The sequence below is a fragment of the Gracilinanus agilis genome, chromosome 1, assembly GCF_016433145.1.
Source record: "Gracilinanus agilis isolate LMUSP501 chromosome 1, AgileGrace, whole genome shotgun sequence".
NCBI lineage: Eukaryota > Metazoa > Chordata > Mammalia > Didelphimorphia > Didelphidae > Gracilinanus > Gracilinanus agilis.
Window position 1 is genome coordinate 69921871 of NC_058130.1, and position 9000 is coordinate 69930870.

At 40.0% G+C, this 9000-nt stretch overlaps 1 protein-coding gene across 1 annotated transcript in view; it reads left to right on the forward strand.

Annotated features, from left to right (window-relative positions):
* Nucleotides 1-9000, forward strand: part of VOPP1 (VOPP1 WW domain binding protein) — a 201501-nt gene that overhangs the window by 185087 nt on the left and 7414 nt on the right. The gene's annotated exons all lie outside the window — the stretch shown is intronic.

The window sequence follows — 9000 nt, forward strand, 5'->3', positions numbered from 1 at the left end:
CTCCCCCTTTCTGTCTCTCTCTCTTTCCTACCTTCCCTTCTCTGTCTGTCTCTCTCCCCTTCTCTGTCTCTGTCTCTTTCTGTCTCTGTCTGTCTCTCCCTCTCTGTCTCTCTCTTTCTGTCTGTCTGTCTGTCTGTCTCTATCTCTGTCTCTCTCTCCCCTTCCTGTCCCTGTCTTTGTCTTTGTCTGTGTCTCTCTGTGTGTCTGAAAATAGATTCAGAGGGGAACATATCTCTAAGGGGAGGCTTTAGCAGGAATATAATGTTAATATCCTCTGATCAATGGTTAGAGTGAGGAGAGGAGAGAGAATTAAATACACATTTCCCTTCTGAGAGTCAGCTGAGGAGAAAACTTGAATTTGTTAAAACTCTACAAGGCAGTAACTAAGATGCATGGATCATAGGATCATGGATCCAGAGTCAGAAGGGACCCCCGCAGGCTTTCTAGTCTAGCTCCTTCCTTCATTTGACAGATGATGAAACTGAGACCCCGAAAAATGAAAGGTTTCTGGTTCATCATTACTGGGAGAGCCGTGCCTTGAATTCTCACGCCCCCCAGGCTAAATGCTGTCCTTTATGGAGTGTCTGTTTTGGGGAAGAGGCAATGAGGAGTTCCACCTCTCTGGCTCTCTTTCCTGTGGAAGGGGGTCTGCCTAGCCCTCTTCTGACTCTACTTTTTATCATAGCAGCCTCTGATACCAAGAAAAAATTGCTCAATGTGAGCCTGATTCTCTGGCCTAAAGATTGGAGGCTGGGATGGTGTAAGGGCAGCCTTCTAAAGCCTTATGTGGGTGCAAGAACATCTAACTTCCCAAAGAGAAGCAGCCCAGGATGAGTTTTCTCTTTCATAAGCTTGAAAACCTTTATGGATCCCACTGGAGTGGGCACTCTCTCTGGGATCCGGATGGCAACTCACCCTTAACTTAGCTGCGTTTACTTCTCTTGTTCAAGCCTTTCTAGGAATTTTCTGTAATTGGCTTATCTAATGGGATAAGGGCCTTCTTCTAAGAGTTACTCAATATTACGTGGAAACAATTGCACTGAACGGACTATCAGCTAACTTGGCATAGTGAATCACGTGCTTGGTTTCAGAAGACGTCTATATTCATATCCTATTTCTGATGCTCGACAAGTCACTTAGCCGATCTGAACCTCAATATCTTCATTTGTAAAATGGGGTCCATAATATCTTCACTATAACCATTAAGTCAAAATGAAATATAATGTATCCCTGACATTTTGCAATCTTTAAAGCACTCTAAAATGCCAATTATTGCTATCATTGTTATTCTCCCTCACTCTCAACATATTATTAGTCCATTTCCCTTCTAATCAAAGATCTTTTTGGTAGGAACTTTTACACTGACTGCTTCTTGTTTTTTTAGCTTTTGGAGGCAGCTACTACTTGTACAATTCCTTCATATGGAAGGCAGGATGCTGCATTTTGAATATAGAACTGGAACCCAAGCATCCGACTAAATTCTGTTAGCAATGTGTTTTTTTCCAAATGCTTTGCACACACTGTCATTGATTTCCACAGTTTGCTCAAGGTTAATGCTAGACCTCCTCCTGCACCTTTTTAAAAAAAAACAAATGGACACAAAAACTGAGGCAACTAAAGACCTGTGTTCAAATTCTTCTCCTGCTACTTCTTTAGTATCTCTGATTTTGCATGAATCACTTGTCTTTCCTGGGTTTCATTTTTCTATAAAATGAGGCTGCTGGACTAAAGGATTTCCAAGGTTCCTTCCAGTTCTAAATCCTGTGACCTAAGCTTTATTGTAATTCCAGGACCAATATAATTCTATATGATCCATTGGGCTCATGCCCATACCTCCATGATATGTCATACAAAACCAGTCAATAGCCACTGTTTTGAATTCCTACACAACCCCATCTGTTCCCAAATACTTCCCCTGCCAGACTTAGAGTTACTTAGGATCATACATCATAGATTAAAAGCCATTGAGTCCAACTGCCTCTTTTTACAAATAAGGAAACTGAGGCACCAAAAGGGTAAGTAATTAGCCCAAAGTCAAACAGGTAGTAAGTGGAAGGACCAGATTCAGGTCTAGTTCTTCTGATTCAACATCTGGTATTCTTTCCAGTTTTGATGGGGTTTGGTGATAGTGTCTAAAACATGATTGACAGTGTCATGTACACGTGCAAACCATTTTGAAGCCATTGGGCAGACAGAGTTGCCTCATTAAGAAACCATTAGCTAGACTCACACAGATCAGCTCATTCCTCTCCCCAGATGTGTTTTGCATGTGCATAGCCCTTCTCCTATAATTGTACGATCCTCGTGGGTCATGAGACGAAAGGCAGGTTAATATTTGCAGAGCATTTGCAGAGCTTTAGGGGCGAAGTTTTGACAGTATGGGAGCAATTTTTAAAAAGTTCTTTGGAGAGAGAAGGCACTAAATCGCCAATAACATCCTAATGGTGCTGTTTCTCATCAAACTCTAAAGACAGCATCTGCTTTTTATTTTCAGACATTGTATTTAGTAAGCCCTGAAAGCCATTCTCCCCGGATGCCTTTTTTTCCCTCCCTCTTTAGGAACAGATGAAATTTTGTTGCTATTATTTTCTCCCCCGTAGCTGTCAATCTAGTTTCCTAACCATCTCAGGGGCAGTGATCTGAACATCATCATACTTAACCCACAGGCAGTTGGTTGTCCTAGCTAAATGTGATTTTAAGGTTATTAGTATGTTAGACTAGAAGAGACCTTAGGCAACATCTAGTTGCCCCCATTTTAGAGATGAACAACTGAGATCCAGAGAGAAATGACTTGCCCAAGGCCATGCAGCTGGTAAGTGGAAGAGTTGACAGGCAAACCTACAGCTTTGAACTTTGAATCCAATGTTGTGGTTTTTTCTTTTTGTTTGTTTATTTTGATTGTTATGCTATGTTGTTGTGGATGCTCCTTATTTTAATCCTCAGGAGGGGAAAACAGAGTCATAGAACTTTAGGGCCAGAAATAACCTTATAGAGAACATTGAGTCCTCATAGATATCATTCTGTAGTGGATTTAGAAGCTGAAGCTCTGGGTTCAAATTCCAATTCTTTCATTTTTTTACTTATTTGACCTTGAGAAAAGTTGTCTTGCCTCATTTACAAAAGATGTCCTCACGTACCAAAAGGGGGACAGGACTAGGTCATTGCTGAGACTCTTTCCAGTTTCAGTTCCATAATTACAGGATATAGTCCTTGGGATCCACGATACCCTCATCATAAGGTCTAGAAAAGCTAGTTACAAATTCTGGGTCTTCTACTTATAAGCTGTGCAAATTATTAAGCCTCTCTGATTTTTTTAGCTTTCTTATCTGAAAATGAGGCTAATACCTTCCTCTTCTAGGAATCTTGCAGGGATGTTTGAAGATCAAGTAAGATGATGGATATAAAAACTTACTGTAACCACATACCCTCACAGAAATACCGGCCTTTGGGAAGCAGTGTAAACCTTACTCTTGCAAGTGATTATTCCTCTTCAGCTCCCTGGTTGACAGATGAGGAAAATGAAGTACAAAGAGAGGACTCATATAAGGCCACACAGTATTTGTTGTTGCTGTTAGTCATTCAGTCATGTCCAGCTCTTCATGACCCCATTGGCCATGGCGCAACAGGTTTTTCTATCTTCCACTGTCTCTTGAACTCTTTTAAAATGCATATTCCTTCCTTCCTTAACACTATCTATCCAACTCATTCTCTACTGTCTCCTTCTCCTTTTGCCTTCAGTCTTTCCCGACATCAGGGGCTTTTTCAATGAATCCCGTCCTCTCATTATGTGGCCAAGTTATTTAACCTTCAGCCTCAGTGTTTGAACTGCCAGTAAATAATCTGAATTAATTTCTTTAAGTATTGACTGATTGGATCTCCTTGCTGTTTGAGGGACTCTCCGAAGTCTTCTTTAGCACCAGAATTCAAAAGTATTAATTCTGCAGTGTTCAGTTATAAAATCTGTGCTAGACTCCAGATTTCCTGATGTGTGGTCCATTTGTTTTTTGGACATCACCATGAAGCATGGTGTAAAAGGTCAGAGTAGAGAACCAGAGCAAAAATAGAAAATTAATTCTCCCTTTGATATTGCAGAAAGGTTTAAGCTTGGGTTGACCGGAAAAGTTTATATTTGACTCATTGATCTTGATCTGGAGCTGTTTTATTTGCAAACTCTGCCTTTTAACTATCTCACTTGTTATAAATATAAGTTCTCAGGGTTTGAGGTCCTAGCTAGAAGGAAAAGAAGGGCCCCCTGCCCTCTGCAGAGTCAGCTTTTGATTAGGTCCTTTTCAACTCCCCACATTTCAGGAACTCCATGAAATCCTATATCATTTATTTTTTTTTTACTACTGATAAGGGCATTGGCAACTTACATTGACCACTGTGCTTTCTATCTCTTCTTAGTGTACAGAAAGGACCTTACAGGACTCCAAAGAGATTTTTTGTTACATTTTAATATTTTCTCTTTCCTCATAGTGATCCTAAATAGAGAACTTCATATAACTGAGTTCCTAATGATACAGAATACTACATTGGATACAAAGGCTCATGGTGTAGATTCTAAGAATTAGGACAAGACTAGCAACTCTTGAATGCATCTGCATATGTCTAGTGAGTGTGTGAGAGACAGAGACATACTGACCTGTGGAATGGAAAGGAAAAACCTTTACTAAGTCCTTTCTCTGCATGAAACATTAAGATCAGGGTCCAAACAGCAAATTCAGAGCTTCTTCTCTCCATTCTAAAAAGTGGAGAGGCTACATCAATCAAGCCAGGTTCATGTTTGGGTTCAATTCTTGGTAGATGGCAAAATCAGGTAGAACTTGGGCAGGGAAAGCAGCAGGGCATATGGTCAGACCCAGAGGAAAATGAGGAGTGATGACAGCAGATGAGCCCCCAACCAAGAGGATAATGGATTGTGAACAAGTACTTTATCCCCAGTTTACAGATGAGGATATCAAAGGAGAAAGGCTAAGGGATTGCTTGTGGTCAGATGGGCAGTAATTATTGGAGCCAGGCTTTTAGCCCCGGTCTCTATGGACTCCATGTCTCAGTTTTTCCATTGCATATTACACTGCCTCTCACATATTATTTGATCAGTTTTCACACTTCTCATAAAATCATAGAAAAGAAACTGGAAGGAAACTTAGACATTATCTAGTCCAGCCTTCACATTTTATGAAAGAAGAAAGAGATGGGCCCAGGGAGAAGTGGCTTATTTCCCTAAGGCCACACATGACAGAGAATCCAGGTATCTTCGTTCCCCCATCCCAAACCTCTTTCCAATCCCTAGTGGAAGTGAGATTGTCCTAATAATTATCATTTTGCTCTTTAAATCTTTAGGGAATAGGAAGGTTCTCACTTCATAAACAGAGTGGCATTCAAGTTGTCATTTCTTGTCTTATCTCAGCATTCTCTTCACTGTCTTAGTTCCTGTTTTCTTTCACATAGCAGGTGCCACCGAAGTGTCTATTGGATTGAATAGGATTAAATTAACAGTCCAGAGGGAGTTTAAAAGTGCAAATACTGTACGTACTAGGTACAGACAGTTCCCCGTTTAACAAGTTCATTTTGTATGTTGATGGATTCTTCTTCAGGGAAAATGAATTTTGAATTCTCAGATAATAAATGGGAGCTAACTCACAAGAGTCAAATCGACTCATGTTGTAGCTGAATTAAAACTCGACTAGATGTATATAAAGTTAGAGGAGAGAGGAGAGAGAGAGAGAGAGAGAGAGAGCTTGTTATCTTCTCCATTCGAGTGTGAGTGCCTTGAGGGCAGAAAGTATTTGGGGTTTGGTTTGGTTTGGTTTGGTTTGGTTTTGGTATCTGACACACATAGTAGGTGCTTAATAAATGTCTATTGGCTGACTCATTTTGTAATAAAATGAGGAAATGGAGGCTCAGTGGCAGAAGTGGTTTGTGGAATATCTTCTATCTAATTAGAAACTAGTGGCTTCACGCTTCAGGTCAACTGTCTCTTAGTCCAAAGGTCTTTACCCAATGACCCATTGTCTAGGTCTCCTATATAATATAGATCGTATCTTCCATGTCTTCAGAAATAGAGTTACAGTACATAGAGTAGAACTTTACACACTTCCAGATCTCAATAACAGAACCATGGTAACTGAAATTTGTGTTGTGCACTTCTAAGTGTTTTAATGGAGTACTTTGTACCAATCCCATGTGACAGGTAGTATAAACATTATTCTTAGTTTACCAACGAGGAAACAGAAGTTCTTAGAGACTTGTCCCTGGACCCATAGCCATTGGGTGTCAGAACCAGGATTTGTGTAGGTTATAGCACCAAGACAGAGAAAGAGATAGGGGCATCGTTCTACATTCTCCTACCTCATATATACTGATTCACCAGTTGGGGCATGCACCATTTGATAATTCTGACTTATTTGTATATTTCTCCATCCACAAATATTTTGAATGGGAGGGAGGGACAAGGAAAATGTCATCTTCACATAATTCCTACTCCTAGTACTTTTCCTCCCCTTTACTTAAAAAAGCAAGAAGAAACTTCCAGGAGAAGCTTCTCTCAATAAAAGATTTTGGCCTAATCAGAGAACCTAAATAAAATATTTTTGACTTGATCAGAGAATTTATTAAAGGAATCGTATGAGATATTATTCATCACTGATGAAGAATGTGGGGGAGACAGGAGGAAGAAAAATCGGTATCTGTTCTTTTACAGGATAGCTAGGTGGCATAATGGATAGGGTGCCAAGCCTAGAGTCAGGAACACTTATCTACCTGAGTTCAAATCTGGCCTCAGACTTTTATTTGTTATGCGATCTTGAACAAGTTGCTTAATCATGTTTGCCTCAGTTTCCTCATCTGTAAAATGAGCTAGAGAAGGAAGTACTATACTACAGGATCTTTGCCAAGAAAACCCCAAATGGGGTCTTAAAGAGTTGGGCACAACTGAGCAACAGAAAATGCTTTTACAATCTTCCAGATGACTTATTTTCTCCCTCTCACTTTATTTTAATCTCCCTCTTAATTCCCTAGTCTAGAAGCCTAATAGTTTTGCTTCCCAATGTACCTCTAACCCTGCAGTGAAAAACCCCTGAACTAACGTCACAGCTATTGACTTGTCCTTCTTTCCCTGAAATAAATAAGTGCCATTTATGTTCCAAACCTGAAACTGGAAAAGAAAGTGCTAAATTTAAAAGCCCCATGTATATCATCTCCATCTGTAGTGGGGAATTTAGCCATAATCTTCTTATAGTCATTTCGTCAGATGGTGTTTCCAGGAATCTTGGAAAAGTTGATGGGGATATCATAGCATACCTAGATTCCTGTTAGCTTTGCAACGTATTAACTTTACTACTGTTCTTATCTAAATTAGAAGAGAGATTTCCAAAAATTAATGAAAATCGCCAAGGTAGAAGGGGTAGAATCCAGAAGTTCTTTCATCATTCTTTGAACCCTAGACTTTTTGAATTAAAATGTTCTGCTAAGGAAGAGAATTGAGGCAGGAGTTTCTGGGAAAAGGGAGTAACACTGAGTTTGACAGCAGAAAAACATTACAACAATTTTTATTCATATGAAGATATCAGAAGCAACTAGATGGACTCAGTGGATTGAGAGCCAGGAAGTCCTGGGTTCAAATGCGACCTCCATATACTTCCTAGATATGTGACCCTGGGCAAGTCACTTAACCCCCATTGCCTAGCCCTTACCACTCTTCTGTCTTGGAACCAATTCCAAGTATTGATTCTAAGATGGAAGGTAAGGGCTTAAAAAAATAAAAAGGAAGATATCAAAATTTGTAGAAAACTATGAAAACAATATGAAGGTATATCAACACTATCAGTTAAAATAATAATAGTAATATCAGTATTTATAATGATAGTGCCATTTTTATAGTACTTTAAGATTTCCAAATAGCTTTATAGATGTTATCTGATTTGATTCTCACAACTTTGTGAGGTAGGTGCTATTTCTAATCCCTGTTTTACAGATGAGACTGGGAGAAGTTAAGAAAGACAATATGCTGATGGCTACAGCCATGAAGGATCATTTCTGAACCTGACTGCCTGAGATGTTCTAAGTATTAAATGTGAAAAGTGGGGAAATGAAAAGTAGCTTTCTGGTAGCATGGTACAAATTGTCATGAGATTCAGTAAGGTCTTGATTCAATATGGTCCTGATCCAGTTTCATATTGTCAACATATAACTACTAATTGCATCCATCCTCCAACCATTATCAAAGGCTAATTGAGAATTCTGTAGTAATTTGATTCACTTAAATTGAACAGACACTTATTATATGCCTAGCAAGAGGCACCTTGGAGTTGTAGAGGATTGAGAATGGACTCTGGAGCCAGGAAAATTTGACTGTAAGTCCCAGTTCCAACACATACTGGCAGTATTGCCTTGTGCAAGTTGCTTAACCGACCTCTCAGTAAATATGCCAGGCATTTCTCTAAGACAGAGTTATTGGGTAGGTGCCAACTTGCTTGGTACAAGAATTCCTTCCACCTGGAACTCTCTCCACTAATAAAATCAGAGTGCCTAATGTTGTGAACAAGGCCCGGTGTTTAAATAAAATAGCCTTTACTGTCATGAAATTTAAGTGGAGGTTCTGAAATGTTCACAAGCTCTTATAATCCTCCTTCCGTCTTTCATGGTCTCTGTCTTCTGTGCATCAGTGTCTAATGTATTATTCTGTGTCAATGTAAACTCAGTCAGATGCCCATATTAAGTGGGTTCTCAACTTAGCTGTGGGGAAGGGGAAGCATGAATCAGTGGTGACCCCAGGGTCTCGGGGGAATCAGGTCTTCCACAGTTAGCTGATCTGGCTTTTTAGCCAGAGCCATGGACAATATGGGTCTTCAGCAGGTTGCCATCCATGTTGTTGGCCACAGTCTGGCTTTTGGATGAGTGGTAGCAGCAGCTGGGTCTGAATCTATTGTAACAAAAGCTATAGTGATGGAGGAGGAGGAGGAGGAGGAGGAGGAGGAGGAGGAGGAGGAGGAGGAGGAG